The sequence below is a fragment of the Pseudochaenichthys georgianus genome, unplaced genomic scaffold (assembly GCF_902827115.2).
Source record: "Pseudochaenichthys georgianus unplaced genomic scaffold, fPseGeo1.2 scaffold_428_arrow_ctg1, whole genome shotgun sequence".
NCBI lineage: Eukaryota > Metazoa > Chordata > Actinopteri > Perciformes > Channichthyidae > Pseudochaenichthys > Pseudochaenichthys georgianus.
In genome coordinates this window covers 51,461-66,067 of record NW_027262993.1, presented here as the reverse complement: position 1 = coordinate 66,067, position 14,607 = coordinate 51,461, and the positions used below count along the sequence as shown (strand labels likewise).

The 14,607-nt window shown below is 44.6% G+C and overlaps 1 protein-coding gene across 1 annotated transcript in view; it reads left to right on the top strand.

The window, feature by feature from the left end:
• Nucleotides 1–1,034: 1,034 nt before the first annotated feature.
• The window catches only part of LOC117442436 (histidine N-acetyltransferase-like), a 32,650-nt gene continuing 19,077 nt past the window's right edge, over nt 1,035–14,607 (top strand). The window contains exons 1-2 of the mRNA XM_034078432.2: nt 1,035–1,157; nt 2,678–2,761. The gene's annotated coding sequence lies outside the window, so the exon portion shown is untranslated. The remainder of the gene's footprint in view (nt 1,158–2,677; nt 2,762–14,607) is intronic.

Here is a 14,607-nt window from a genome sequence, read left to right as displayed (position 1 = left end):
AATGGTGTCCATTCTCGGACCAGACCATTAATGTCATGTAGAGCAGCCATAGCATCTCTGTGACTGCACTCAGCCGGACTGCAGCAGAGCATAACTGAGTGACTTTTTAGTGAAGCCGTCCGAGGCCAGAGACAAAGTGGAACCACGTACCAACAAAAGGGACACAGGGTCATCAATGTCTCTCTTTACCATTGGCTCAATCATAAAACAAATTAGTGGGAACATTTCATTTCATTATTTGATGATTTATATCTATGTGTCAAGACACAGACAGTCTGTGGTTTGTACTTGTTTAACTTTAGTCCAGTTTCTGAGGAGCTGTGAGCTTTGTGTGCTAACAGCTAACAGCTAACAGCTAACAGCTAACGGCTGATGTTTTGGTTTTGTGGTTCAACGTCAGTGACGGCACGCTGAGATCCTCACCGCTGATTGGCTTCCTGGAGATTGCGTCACGCGAATTTGACGCTCGAGTTGAACAAATGTAACTCGAGCGGTTGTTGCGGCCCTCCCCAAGCGCCTGAATCGCGCCGTCGGAGCGAATTTGCGTCTGTCCGCGTCTCTGCATTGACCTTACATGTAATCGCGGCGCCCCGAAACATCGCATCGCGTCCGGTGAGAATGCACCATAAGACAATCCTCACCCTCTCTCTCTCCGTCTCTCTCCCTCTCTCTCTCGTCAGTTCAGACTTGTGTACTGACGTTCCTGCGTGGCTGACTTTGGCTGTAGATTGTATTGACAGTGGTTACATATTGTTCATATTGAGTCACACCCATGCACGTCACAGGAGTGATCCGGTCCATCTTCTTGTTGTGTTCAGAGCTTTGACGCCACGCCATCAGATAAAGGTGAACAGTTTATCAGAGACAGCATTTGTGATACTGATGTGGTGTTTGGATACTAGGACCCCAAAGCTATAAAGTTGTGTGCCTCACCCGCAGCCGGGAGAATACCAGCCACACCCCTGGCACACACCAGCCCTGCAGAGGAGGAGAGACAGAGTAGTGAGGGGTAAAAGGAGCAAACAGGAAACAACACAACAACCAAAAAACCTCACGCATAAACATAACTCCTGAGTCTCCTGCTCCGTGTCTCTCCGTGTCTCTCTGAAGGAGAATCAACGATCTCACTCTTTTCTCAGCAAACAGCAGCATCTCTGGTGAGTTTCCTACAAACCTCAAACAGACTGAATACTTCTGTGAGAACCACCATCTGATCTAAAGAGATCTCAAGGTAGCACTACTCTTTAAGGAAAACCAGAACTGGGATCTCGTCTAACGTCACGGAGTGCACTTCATTTGTCTTTGTGCTTGTGTATTGTATGTTTTTGATTGGATATTGGTACTGGTTGGTACATCTTATACATCTTATCTTTTCAATTTACACACGGCATCTATTGCACGTCTGTCCGTCCTGGGAGAGGGATCCCTCCTCTGCTGCTCTCCCTGAGGTTTCTCCCATGTTCCCTTTAAACTGGGTTTTCTTCGGAAGTTTTTCCTTGTACGATGTGAGGGTCTAAGGACAGAGGGTCTAAGGACAGAGGGTCTGAGGACAGAGGGTCTACGGACAGAGGGTCTAAGGACAGAGGGTCTAAGGACAGAGGGTCTGAGGACAGAGGGTCTGAGGACAGAGGGTGTCGTATTGTCATACTGATATTCTGTACACACTGTGAAGTCCACTGAGACAAATGTAACACTTGTGATATTGGGCTATATAAATAAACATTGATTGATTTATGGTACATGTTCTGTATTCTACGTACGTTGGTATACAGATATCATACTTCTTTCTGAAATCTCCCAGTTGCTTCTTTTTTGTTGACCCATAACATTTAGCTTTTGGTGATATTACTTTGATATGATGTCAACAATGCTTTTGATAACTCTCCCTAGTTACAGTGGCGCAGGGTTTCTGATCAATGTCGTAGAACACAATGTGAAGAGATCAAGGACACAGGAAGAGCCAACACGCTGAATCCTTTGCTGGTTTTAGAACTCATTCCTGCGCCACCTTTTGGCATATTTGATATTCAAGAAGACGTTGACCTTGTTCTTATATAACAGAAACTTAGACTGTGAGGAGGATCAGACAAAAAGTATTCAGTCTTTACTTCAGTAAACATACCAATACCATTAATGTCAAATACTCCTTTCACAAGTAAATGCATTTAAAACCACACTTAAAGGTGGGGTAGGTACGTTTGAGAAACCGGCTCGAGATACACTTGTTGTTATATTCCATGGAATGCTCTTAACATCCCAATAGCAATGAATATCTGCTTTAAAGCCGTGGCGCTGTAAAAAGCACGACCAATCATCTGAGCCGGCCCGGCTAAAGTAACTGGACGGCCTACCTGCCTGTCAGCCTTCCATCTGGGCACACACTGATCTCGTGCCCTCATTGGTCGTGTGCGCGTTCGTGTGTGTTGGGGGAGGGGCTCTGAGAGGAAGGGGCAGATTTTCTCCGGCTGTGTATTTTCTAGCACTCGAGCTGCTTTCTCCAAAATGACCTACCCCACCTTTAAACTCACTTTTAAAGTATCAAAAGTAAGGGGACTAATTTAGCAGGAAAATGGATTTCATATGTGCTCTATTATAATATATGACATTATTGATTGTTAATATTGTTGTAACAGTTAGCATTTTACGTCAGTTACTTATTGCTTGTTGTAATCGACAGGTGACACACACTGCTCCTCTTCGTGGAGTAAAGCCTGTTCCCTTCCTACCTGCTCTCACACGCAGCCAGCTGCTCTCTCTCCAGGTATGTGATGGCTCCCTGCCCTATATCTTTAGGGCAAACAACATGCTGGTAACTGCAGAGGCTGCTTCCTCCTTCAGTGCATCAACCTGGTTAACTCGTTTTTTTAGACATCGTGTGTGAAGTAATGTGTATATCACTAGACTGAGCCAACACTTTTACTTTGCTCAGAGAGCTTTCTGTCACTGCAGTGAGTGCTGTGTTGACTGTTGGGTTGTTCATTGTTGAATCATTACATTACATTACATTACATTACATTACATTACATTGAGCTGACGCTTTTATCCAAAGCGTTCGACCAACAAAATACAAACTTGTAGAAAACAGAATCATATAAGTACATCAGGTTTCATAGAGCAAAACATTTCAAGTGCTCCTCAACTGGCTTTAGAGGAGCCAGTCCTTTGTTAGTATATAAGTGCTTTGTTAGTAGTTCTCTCCTCGAGGTGGAGTCGAAAGAGATGAGTTTTCAGTCTGGAAGGTGTGTGAGCTTTCTGCTGTCCTAATGTCAATGGGAGCTCATTCCACCATCTTGGAGCCAGGATAGCAAACCCACGTGTTTCTGCTGATGGGAACTTGGGTCCCCCTCGCAGCGATGGTGCAGCGAGTCGTTTGATTGATGCAGAGCGTAGTGCACGTGCTGGGGTGTACGATTTAACCATGTCCTGGATGTAGGAAGGGCCATCCTCCTGATGGTGTAGAGCGTGTATCTGCAGCAGCGGGTTGCAGCAGCGATGTTTGCAGTGAAGGACAGGTTGTTATCTAGGATCACACCCAGAGTCCTTGCAGTCTGAGTCGGGGAAACAACAGAGGTGCCGATGTTGATAGTCAGGTCAAGAGTGGGACAATCTTTTCCCGGAAGAAAAAGCAGTTCAGTCTTGTCAAGGTTGAGCTTGAGGTGATGAGCGGACATCCACTGAGAGATGTCAGCTAGACGAGCAGAGATGCGTGCGACGACCTGGGTCTCTGAGCGGGGAAAGGACAGGATTAGTTGGGTGTCGTCAGCGTAGCAGTGGTGTGAAAAACCATGCGGGCTAATGACTGATCCGAGCGAGTTTGTGTACAGGGAGAAGAGGAGGGGACCGAGAACAGAGCCCTGAGGGACCCCTGTAGTTAATTGACAAGGGTCGGACTCCGACCCTCTCCAAGTTACCCTGTAGGTGCGGTCTTTGAGGTATGAGGTGAGGAGGGAAAGTGCAGAGCCTGAAACTCCAAGTTCTTGGAGAGTGAAGGAGGATCTGATGATTCACCGTGTCGAATGCAGCAGACAGGTCCAACAGGATGATGACAGAGGAGAGGGAGGCTGCTTTAGCCGTGTGCAGTTCCTCAGTGACAGCAATGAGAGCAGTTTCTGTGGAGTGACCTGCCTTGAAACCAGACTGGTGCGGATCCAGAAGGTTGTTCTGATGGAGATAACAGGAGAGTTGTTTAAAGACAGCGCGTTCAAGTGTTTTAGACAGGAACGGGAGGAGAGAGACAGGCCTGTAGTTTATAACATCAGACGGGTTGAGAGTGGGTTTCTTCAGGAGAGGGTTTACTCTTGCCTCCTTGAGACTGTTTGGAAAGTGACCAGAAGTTAGAGAAGTGTTGATGAAATGGGTGAGAAACGGTAGAATATCAGGAGCGATAGTCTGAAGGAGGTTTGAAGGGATAGGGTCCAGAGGACAGGTGGTAGGGCGGCAGAGGTAATGAGGGTAAGAACCTCACTTGGAGAGAGAGGGGAAAAGGAGGTCAGTGTGTGGGTGGAAGGAGGGTCTGGTGACCCAGCGGTGAGTAGAGGTGAGTCAGAAGAAGAAGAGCGAATATCGTCAACCTTTTTTTCAAAGTGGTTAACAAAGTCGCTTGACAGAAGTGAGGAGGGGGGAGGGGCTTTGGGGGGGTCCAGGAGGGAGGAGGGGGAAGGGGCTTTGGGGGGGTCCAAGAGGGAGGAGGGGCTTTGGGGGGGTCCAGGAGGGAGGAGGGGGAAGGGGCTTTGGGGGGGTCCAAGAGGGAGGAGGGGCTTTGGGGGGGTCCAGGAGGGAGGAGGGGGAAGGGGCTTTGGGGGGGTCTAACAGGGTGGAGAAGATGGAAAATATATTTATGGGGCTGGAATAGGAAGATTGGATATTATCTTGAAAGAAAGTGCTTTTTGCCTGAGAGATGGAAGCAGAGAAAGAGGAGAGGAGAGCCTGATAGGTTAGGAGGTCGTCATGGTGTTAGGATTTCCACCGTTTCCGCTCTGCTGCCCGAAGGACGGTTCTATTAGCACGCAGTGCGTCATTTAGCCAGGGAGCAGGAGGGGACTGACGAGCCTGCCGAGATGTGAGAGGACAGAGAGAGTCCAGAGAGGATGAGAGAGGACAGAGAGAGTCCAGAGAGGATGTGAGAGGACAGAGAGAGTCCAGAGAGGATGAGAGAGGACAGAGAGAGTCCAGAGAGGATGTGAGAGGACAGAGAGAGTCCAGAGAGGATGAGAGAGTAGAAAGGAGAGTTTCTGCAGCAGAGTTTGGAGGCAGGAGTTGGAACAAGTCAGAGGAAGGGAGGGCTGAGAGCACCGAGGAGGCAAAGGTAGAGGGGGAGAGGGAACGGAGGTTACGGCGGACAGGTGCAGGATGAGAAGAGATTAGTTTGTTATGTTTGGAAAGGGGTAAAGAGAATGAGATGAAGAAGTGATCGGAGGTGTGGAGCGGGTTTACATAGAGGTTAGAAGTAGTGCAGTTCCTTGAGAATATGAGATCAAGGACACTGCCAGCTTTATGAGTTGGTGGGGACGGAGACAGTGAGAAGGCAAAGGTGGTTAACAGAGATGTTAGTTCGTCTATCTTCCCCGTCTGGAGGTTGAAGTCTCCGAGAAGTACAGCGGGGGCGAGCCAGTTTCAGAGATGTGTGAGAGGAGATGATCTAATTCATCCAAGAAGTCCCCCAAGGCGCCTGGTGGACGGTAGAGAACAACAAGGGTTCATTGTATAGGATGGGTTACTGTGACGGCATGGAATTCAAAGGTGAAAGGAGTGAAGTTAGGTAGCTTGAAGAGAGAGAAGCTCCATGTGGGAGAGAGCAGGAGACCAGTGCCACCTCCTCTGCCAGTGGGTCTGGGTGTATGGGAGAAGGAATATGCTGTGGAGAGAGCTGCTGGGGTGGATGTGTTGGATGGAGTAATCCACGTCTCAGTGAGAGCAAGGAAATCCAGAGACTGCAGGGAGGCGGAGCCAGAGATGAAGTCAGCCTTAGGAACAGCTGACTGGCAGTTCCACAGGCCGCCTGGAACTAGATGTTGGATCTCAGTGGAGCACGTGGGATAGACGAGAGCAGGCCGGTTATAGCGATTAGGAGATACACGGGGCCAGTGATAATTGCGAGAAGACACATGAACAGGAATGGAGAAAATACACATGATTATAGCCTGAGGGGCTAAACAACCAAATAAAATAAAACACCAGCGATACTTAACCACTAGATTCAGTGAGGTTTATCTCACCGATCTCCATTCAGAGAACACGCATGTTAAAAGGTTTTCTCTGCCGTCTGTCTGCAGACTTGTCAAAGCATAAATTCATGGTTTTTACTAACTGGTATCAGTATGTTGTTACTTCGGCATCATCGAAACGTGTATTACAATTAAATCACGGTCAAATATGTTCATCTTGTTGTAGTTGGAGCCCCCCCCCCCCCCTTGCCAGCGATTCTCTCTGACCATTCAGCAGTCGAGAGTGTTTACGTCACTAGTTTAGCATACTCAGCCCGGTTGTTGGCCCGGTAAGAACCTCGATTTTGGAGGGCCAGAAAAAAGATGAAAAAGTAGCCCTGAGCCGGAACTAGCCCTAAAAAAGCGTGAATATTGACTTTCTGTCATCAGACTGTTCATTGAAAAACATATTGATGACGGTAACAAGTGCATGTAACCTAGATCAGATGATGAATCAACCAACCAGGGTCATTACCAATAGCTCTGGAGTAACATCATCCAAATGCATTGATCACACAAACGCAAGTGAACTGTGCTCAAAAGCGGTATCAGTACCAATTGGCTTCAGCGATCATAACCTTGTAGCAACATGTAGGAAAGCCAAAGTCCCAAAAGCAGGACCGAAAATAGTGCTGAAGAGATCATATAAAGGGTTTTGCTGTGATTCATATGTGGAGTATGTTGGTCTAATGTTTTTAAAGAGAGTGACACAAATGCGGCACTGGATGTTTTCATGAACTTGTTGTTACCAGTGATGGATAAACATGCACCTGTGAAGAAGTTAACCGTTACAACAGTAAAGGCACCATGGATTGACGAGGAGCTAAATAAATGTATGGCTGATGGAGACAGAACAAAAAGGGCAGCAATGCCCTTTTTGTTCTGTCTCCATTGTGCCGCTCCTCACACCGCGTATCGCCGCTCCTCTTGCCGCTCCTCTTGCTGCTCCTCTCGCCGCTACTCACACCGCGTATCGCCGCTCCTCTCCGAGCCTGTGCTACCGGCGGAGATGTAAAGTGGATTAAATAGCCGGTGTAACGCGGTGGGATTACCTTCTCTACTCTGCTGTTCTGCTGTAGCTGAGGCCTGGTTTCACCTGCTCTGCTCTGCTGTGCTGCCGCCCGCTGAGGCCTGGTTCCACCTGCTCTGCTCTGCTCTGCTGTGCTGCTGTAGCTGAGGCCTGGTTCCACCTGCTCTGCTCTGCTGTGCTGCCGCCCGCTGAGGCCTGGTTCCACCTGCTCTGCTCTGCTGTGCTGCCGCCCGCTGAGGCCTGGTTCCACCTGCTCTGCTCTACTCTGCTGTGCTGTGCTGCTGTAGCTGAGGCCTGGTTCCACCTGCTCTGCTCTGCTGTGCTGCCGCCCGCTGAGGCCTGGTTCCACCTGCTCTGCTCTGCTCTGCTGTGCTGTGCTGCTGTAGCTGAGGCCTGCTCCACCTTGCTCCGGGAACAGCGTGGATACTGTTGTGCTGGACTGGGAGAATGGCGGGTGTCGTGTTTCTGCTGTGCCTTTTCTTGGCTGTGCTGGACAAGGAGAAGATCGCTAGTCGTCCTGAACAATCTACTGGATTCGGGTATGTTCTGCCGCCCCAGTGGACATCCCCTGTACAGTTTCGGAGGTGTTGCACAAACAATTGCTGGTTGCACTGTCGCGGACATTCATTTCGGAAAATGTTTGTCTTTCTCACATGCCTGCCACGATGGTCCTTCAGAATTGTTTTTTAAACTCTAATCTCACTTTCGCGAAGTTTGCTGGTGACTCTAGAACAGCTGACAATGTATGTGTGTTGATTAAGAGGAAAAGGTGCTTGGTATTTTTATTGTTGTTACTATCAGGAAATGTACAGCCAGGTCCACCGAGCAGTATTAGTCAAATAGCTACTCCTGCTGATTTTATATCTAGATCTGGGCTAGGTTTAATTCATTTAAATGTGCATAGTCTGTTACCTAAATTAGATTTTGTCCGTATTTGGGCGAGTTCTACTGATGCTGATGTCATTGTCTTATCAGAAACATGGCTAGATAAATCCATTTTGGCCTCTGACATTTACATAAATGGTTACAGAGTATATCGTACTGACCGGCCTAAAAAAGGTGGTGGCGTTGCCATTTATGTGAAAAATAAGTTTTGTGTAACTAATATGGTTTCCAAATCTGTTGGTAAACAGCTAGAATTTTTAGCCGTGAATATTGAGGTAACAAAGGGTCAACAGCTCATGGTGGTGGGCTGCTACAGGGCCCCTTCGGCTGTCAAGGACTCTTTATCGTCATTGGCAAAACTGTTATCTCAACTTTCCTACAAGGAAATAGTGCTGCTTGGTGATTTTAATTGGGACTGGTTAACTTCTGTGTCAGAGGATTTTAAAAACCTGTGTACCTCTTTGAATTTTACCCAGATTATAGACAGTCCTACTCGCCCAAATATTAAGTCCCCAAATAAATCCTCCTTAATTGATCTAATTTTAACAAATGTTCCACATAAATACTCATCTGTGGGAGTATTTGCTAATGATGTGAGTGACCACTGTGTTGTAGCCACCATTAGGGACACTAAGGTCCAAAAGGTTAAACCACGTGTCATCACAAAGAGAGACAAAAAACACTTTGTGGAGCAGGGTTTTTTACATGATCTGTTTGATTTTGATTGGGGTAGAATCAATTTGTGTGCTGATGTAGAAACTGCATGGTCTTATTTTTATCTTGGTTTTATGAAAATTATAGATAGACATGCACCTCTGCGTACATTTAGAGTGAAGGGACGAGACCATCCCTGGTTTTCTGCTGAGCTGTCCAGTCTCCTTCATGAGAGAAATAATGCTTGGGCTAAGGCTAGGAAATCAGGCTCAGAGGTAGAATGGCTACGTTTTAGGCAGCTAAGAAATAGCTTCACATCCCAAATAAAAAGTGCTAAATCAAAGTACTATTTGTCGGTTACCACAGAAAACCTGAATAATCCTAGGAAATTTTGGAAAGCCATAAAATCGATTTCCACTGGTGATATCCCAAATGAGCTACCTCCGTGCCTCACCACAGCATCTGGCACTATATCAGACAGGGCTACTATGCTAAATTGTTTTAATAAGCATTTTGTGTCTTGTGGCTCTCTGTTTGGCTGTGTGGCTCCTGTGAACGCTCCAATCCTTGACTCTGAACAATGTGGTCTGGAAAACCCTTTCAGTTTTACTCCTTTAACTATTGGTATTGTTCATGAAGCATTATCCAAGTTAGATCCTAGGAAACCGGCTGGCCCGGACAACGTAGAACCTTTCTTTTTAAAGATAGCTGCAGATTTTATTGCTCCACCTCTTACTTCTCTTTTTAACCTCTCCCTCAGCACGAACACAATTCCTAAAGTATGGAAGTCTGCTTATGTCTTGCCTTTACTGAAAGGAGGGGAGGCAACTATTTTAAATAACTATAGGCCAATCTCTAAATTGTCAGTTCTGGCTAAGGTGCTTGAACGCTTAGTGAGTGAACAAGTAAAGGAGTTTTTATGTATAAATGATATCCTGTCTAAGCATCAGTCAGGATTCAGAAAGAAACACAGCACCATCACTGCCACGATGAAAGTGGTAAATGACATTACTAGTATTTTAGATAATAAGCAGAGTTGTGCAGCTCTGTTTATTGACCTTTCCAAAGTGTTTGACACCGTTGATCATCGCATTTTAAAGCAGAGGCTACTCAGTATTGGCATATCCAGCCATGCAGTGGGGTGGTTTGTGAACTACCTCTCTGAAAGGTCCCAATGTGTTCACTTTGATGGGCTGTCTTCTGAGTGGTTAAACATTTCTAATGGTGTACCACAAGGTTCTGTTTTAGGACCACTTTTATTCTCCATATATATTAACAGCGTAGGTGATGATGTGGATGAAGCTACTTTACATTTTTATGCGGACGATACTGTAATGTATTGTGCAGGTCCCTCCATTAAAGAGGCTGTTGTTAAATTACAAGCTGTTTTTAACACTATTCAGACTCAGCTCTCTGAACTAAAGCTTCTTTTAAATGTTGAGAAAACCAAGGTAATGCTCTTTCCTAAAGCTAAAAAGACTCCAGAGCCTGTTTTAGATATTGTAACTACGCAAGGAACAAAACTTGAAGTTGTTGCCTGTTACAAATACCTGGGTATCTGGCTTGATGATTGTCTCTCTTTTAAACTTCATGTCAATAACCTGCTAAAAAAACTGAGGGTTAGGCTAGGTTTCTTTTTCAGAAACAAGTCCTGTTTCTCGCTTGAGGCCAGGAAAAGGCTCTGTGACCTTTTTACCTGTGCTGGACTATGGGGATTTGTTGTATATGAATGCACCTGCCAATTACCTGAGCAAATTGGATGCTGCGTATCACAGTGCTCTGAGATTTGTCACAAATTGTAAAGCGCTTACACATCACTGTACACTGTATACCAAGGCAGGTTTACCATCTCTCTCTGTACGGAGGCTCAGTCACTGGTACACTTTTATCTATAAAGCTTTGTTGGGTAAACTCCCGTATTATATCTGCTCGCTGATAACACAGAGAGTTGCAAGCAGCTATTGTCTGAGGTCACATGATGTGGTCTTGTTAGATGTGCCAAGAGCAAGGACTGTCTCAGGTAAGACAGCTTTTATGTGCGCAGCTCCACTTGCTTGGAACAATCTTCAGCAAGAATTGAAACTGAGCAATCTCATTCCTCTGCATGTTTTTAAAGCTAGGGTAAATGAAATGCTTGCCGATACAATGGGCACTTGTAAATGTCTATAACTATGTATCCTGTAAATATAATGTATAATGTCCTTTATTGTTTTATGTTTCATGTGGAACCTATATGCTGCAGGTCTCCCTTGAAAAAGAGATCTATGATCTCAATGGGACCAATCTGGTTAAATAAAGGTTTGAAATGAAATGAAATGAATGAATTCCGGCAATCATTCTGAGTGGCAGTTATATTGCAAAATAAGAAATAATGTGACAAAACTGAACAGAAAGAAGAAGAAAATGTATTATGAGATTAAGATAAATGATATAAAGCATGATGGCTTTCTTCCAAACCACAGCACTGAGACTGCTCTTGTAAAGGTCTTTAACGACATCCACTTAAACACAGAGACAGTGGCAGAACTTCAGTGTTAGTATTATTAGATCTCAGTGCTGCGTTTGACGCTGTTGACCACAGCATATTACTGGACCGACTGGAAAACTGGGTGGGACTTTCGGAAACAGTTCTAAATTGGTTTGAATCCTACTTAAAGGACAAAAACAACTTTGTTTCTATAGGTACATACACATCTGAGTTGACAAATATAACATGTGGGGTTCCTCAAGGCTCCATCTTGGGGCCTCTTCTCTTTAACATCTACATGCTACCACTGGCTCAGATAATGAAAAACAACAAAATAAGTTACCATAGCTATGCGGATGACACACACATTTACGTAACAATTTCCCCAGGAGACTATGCTCCAATTCAAACACTGAGTAAGTGCATTGAACAAATCAATGACTGGATGTGTCAGAACTTTCTCCAAATAAACAAAGATAAAACTGAGGTAATGGTTTTTGGAGCCAAGTCAGAACGTATAAAAGTTAGCGCTGAGCTTCAGTCTGCAATGTTCAAACCAACAGATAAAGCCAGAAATCTAGGTGTCGTCATGGACTCTGACCTGAGTTTCAACAGTCACATTAAAACAGTTACTAAATCAGCCTGCTATCACCTAAAGAACATATCTAGGATTAAAAGACTAATGTCACAGCAGGATCTGGAGAAACTTGTCCATGCCTTTATCTTCAGTAGACTCGACTACTGCAATGGTGTCTTCACAGGTCTCACTAAAACATCTATGAGGAAGCTGCAGCTGATTCAGAACGCCGCTGCTCGAGTCCTCACTGACACTAAGAAAGTGGATCACATCACTCCTGTTCTGAAGTCTTCACACTGGCTTCCTGTGTGTCAAAGAATAGATTTCAAAATACTGCTGCTGGTTTATAAAGCACTGAATGGTTTAGGCCCAGAATACATTACTGACCTCCTGCTAAATGATGAACCATCCAGATCTCTCAGGTCTTCAGGGACTGGTCAGCTTTCTGTCCCCAGAGTCAGAACTAAACATGGAGAAGCAGCGTTCAGTTATTATGCTCCAAGTATCTGGAACAAACTCCCAGAAACCTGCAGGTCCGCTGCAACTCTGACTACTTTCAAATCCAGCAAGAAGACTTTTCTCTTTGTCGCTGCTTTTAATTGAACTATTCATATCTTAGACTGCACTGTAACTTTTATCCATGTACTTTTCTTTTGATGTTTATTTTATTAGCTTTTCTTTTTTAATGCTTAATGTCTTTCATTTTTTGTAAAGCACTTTGAATTGCCTTGTGTTGAAAAGGGCTATATAAATAAACTTGACTTGCCTTGCCTTGCCTTGCCTTTCCTTACTAGAACAAATTGTATTCAATCAAATACAATGCTATCTTTCTGTTAACAGTCTGATGAGTGAGTATCAACATGCGTATAGAGAGGGTCACTCAACAGCCACAGCATTAACACAAATGACAGATCAATGGATGAAAGAGATTGATGTGAAGAAAATGGTGGGAGCAGTACTATTAGATTATAGCGCTGCCTTTGATTTGATAGACCATAGAATTTTACTTGACAAATTGGAGTGCTATGGTTTTGCTCCAAAGGCGATATCATGGCTCGAAAGCTATCTATATAACAGAACTCAAAGTGTATACTTTAATGGCAGTATCTCTAGTGCTAGATGTGTTGCAAGTGGAATTCCACAAGGAAGTTCACTAGGTCCTTTACTCTTCTCAATCTTTACAAATGATTTTCCATTAGCTCTTGAAAAAGCACAAGTCTCCATGTACTCGGATGACACCACAATATATACACAGGCTCCCACAATCGGTGAGATAACTGATATTCTGAACAAAGAACTGAAAACAGTAATGGAATGGGTGACCAGCAACAAATTAGTGCTCAACATTCAAAAAACTAAAAGTATTGTATTTGGCACAAATGACGTACTAAGGTCTAAACCGCAGTTGAATCTGATGCTGAATAATGTGGAGGTTGAGCAGGTGGAGGAAACAAAGCTCCTGGGACTCATCCTAGTGAACAAGTTATCATGGACGAAACACATAGAGTCAGTGGTGGCAAAGATGGGGAGGAATACATCTGTCATCAAGAGGTGCTCAGTGTTTTTACCACCGCAACTGACAAAACAAGTCATTGAGACTCTAGTCCTTTCACAACTGGACTACTGCTCAATGATCTGGTCAGGGGCAAACAAGAGGGACCTGGGGGCAAACCAGAGGGACCTGGGAAAGCTGCAAATGGTTCAGACAGAGCAGCTCGGCTTGCCCTTAGGTGGACACCAAGACATCATGTAAACCAGGGGTGTCAAACTCAAGGCCCGGGGGCCAAATCCGGCCCGCGACTTCATTTCATGTGGCCCCGCATGAGCTTGCAAAGAATATAATACGCTTATTGTACGGTTACATGCCACTTTACAGAAGCAGGTTGCCCATAAACTACATGTCCCACAATGCATCTCGTTTTGTGACATGCGCACTGAAGAGACTTGCAATCATTTGACTTCTGCTTTCAGACGTAGTTAATTACTAAGTTATTATCCTATCCGATAATAATCCAATTCAGAGGCAATAATGTAATATAATACATTATTTTATATATATATATATTATATATTTGTATAGTCACAACCGGCCCTTTGAGTGCAACCTTTATGCGAATGTGGCCCGCGATGAAATTGAGTTTGACACCCCTGATGTAAACACAATGCATGTCAAGCTCTCCTGGACATTAGTCACGGAGAGGCTGATGGTATCACTCCTTGTCTTTCTGAGAAACATAAATGAGCTGAAGCATCCAACCTGTCTATATAAGCAGCTTACACCTAGCTCTAACATCCATACATATAAAACGAGACATGCCACAAGAGGTTGCTATCAAATCCCTAAAGCCAAAGCAGAGTCTATGAAGAGCACAGTGCTGTATCGAGCCATGGCTGCATGGAACACACTGCCAGATCAGATTTATAAAGAAACAACTAAAGCAAACTTCAAAAGACGATTGAAGAGGCATCTAGAAGCCCAAAGACTGTAAATTACACAAGCAGCAGACAGGTTATGGTAAACATACAGCAGCACACCGATTCATATAGGTTTTTTAAACACATGCAGGAATATGGTACTTTCGCTAACATAGACACACACACAGCCTTTCACAGTTATGAGGATTGTATTTGTTTAGTTAGTTTCTACTCTAAAAGAAGCGACGGGAGACATTTGTAAAATCACTATTATTATTCTTTTTTTTTTTTTTTTTTCTTTCCAAGGAAATGGGGAATCAAACAATAAGGAGCAATTTCCACAGACCCCCATGTTAAAATGCCCAATTTTACAGCA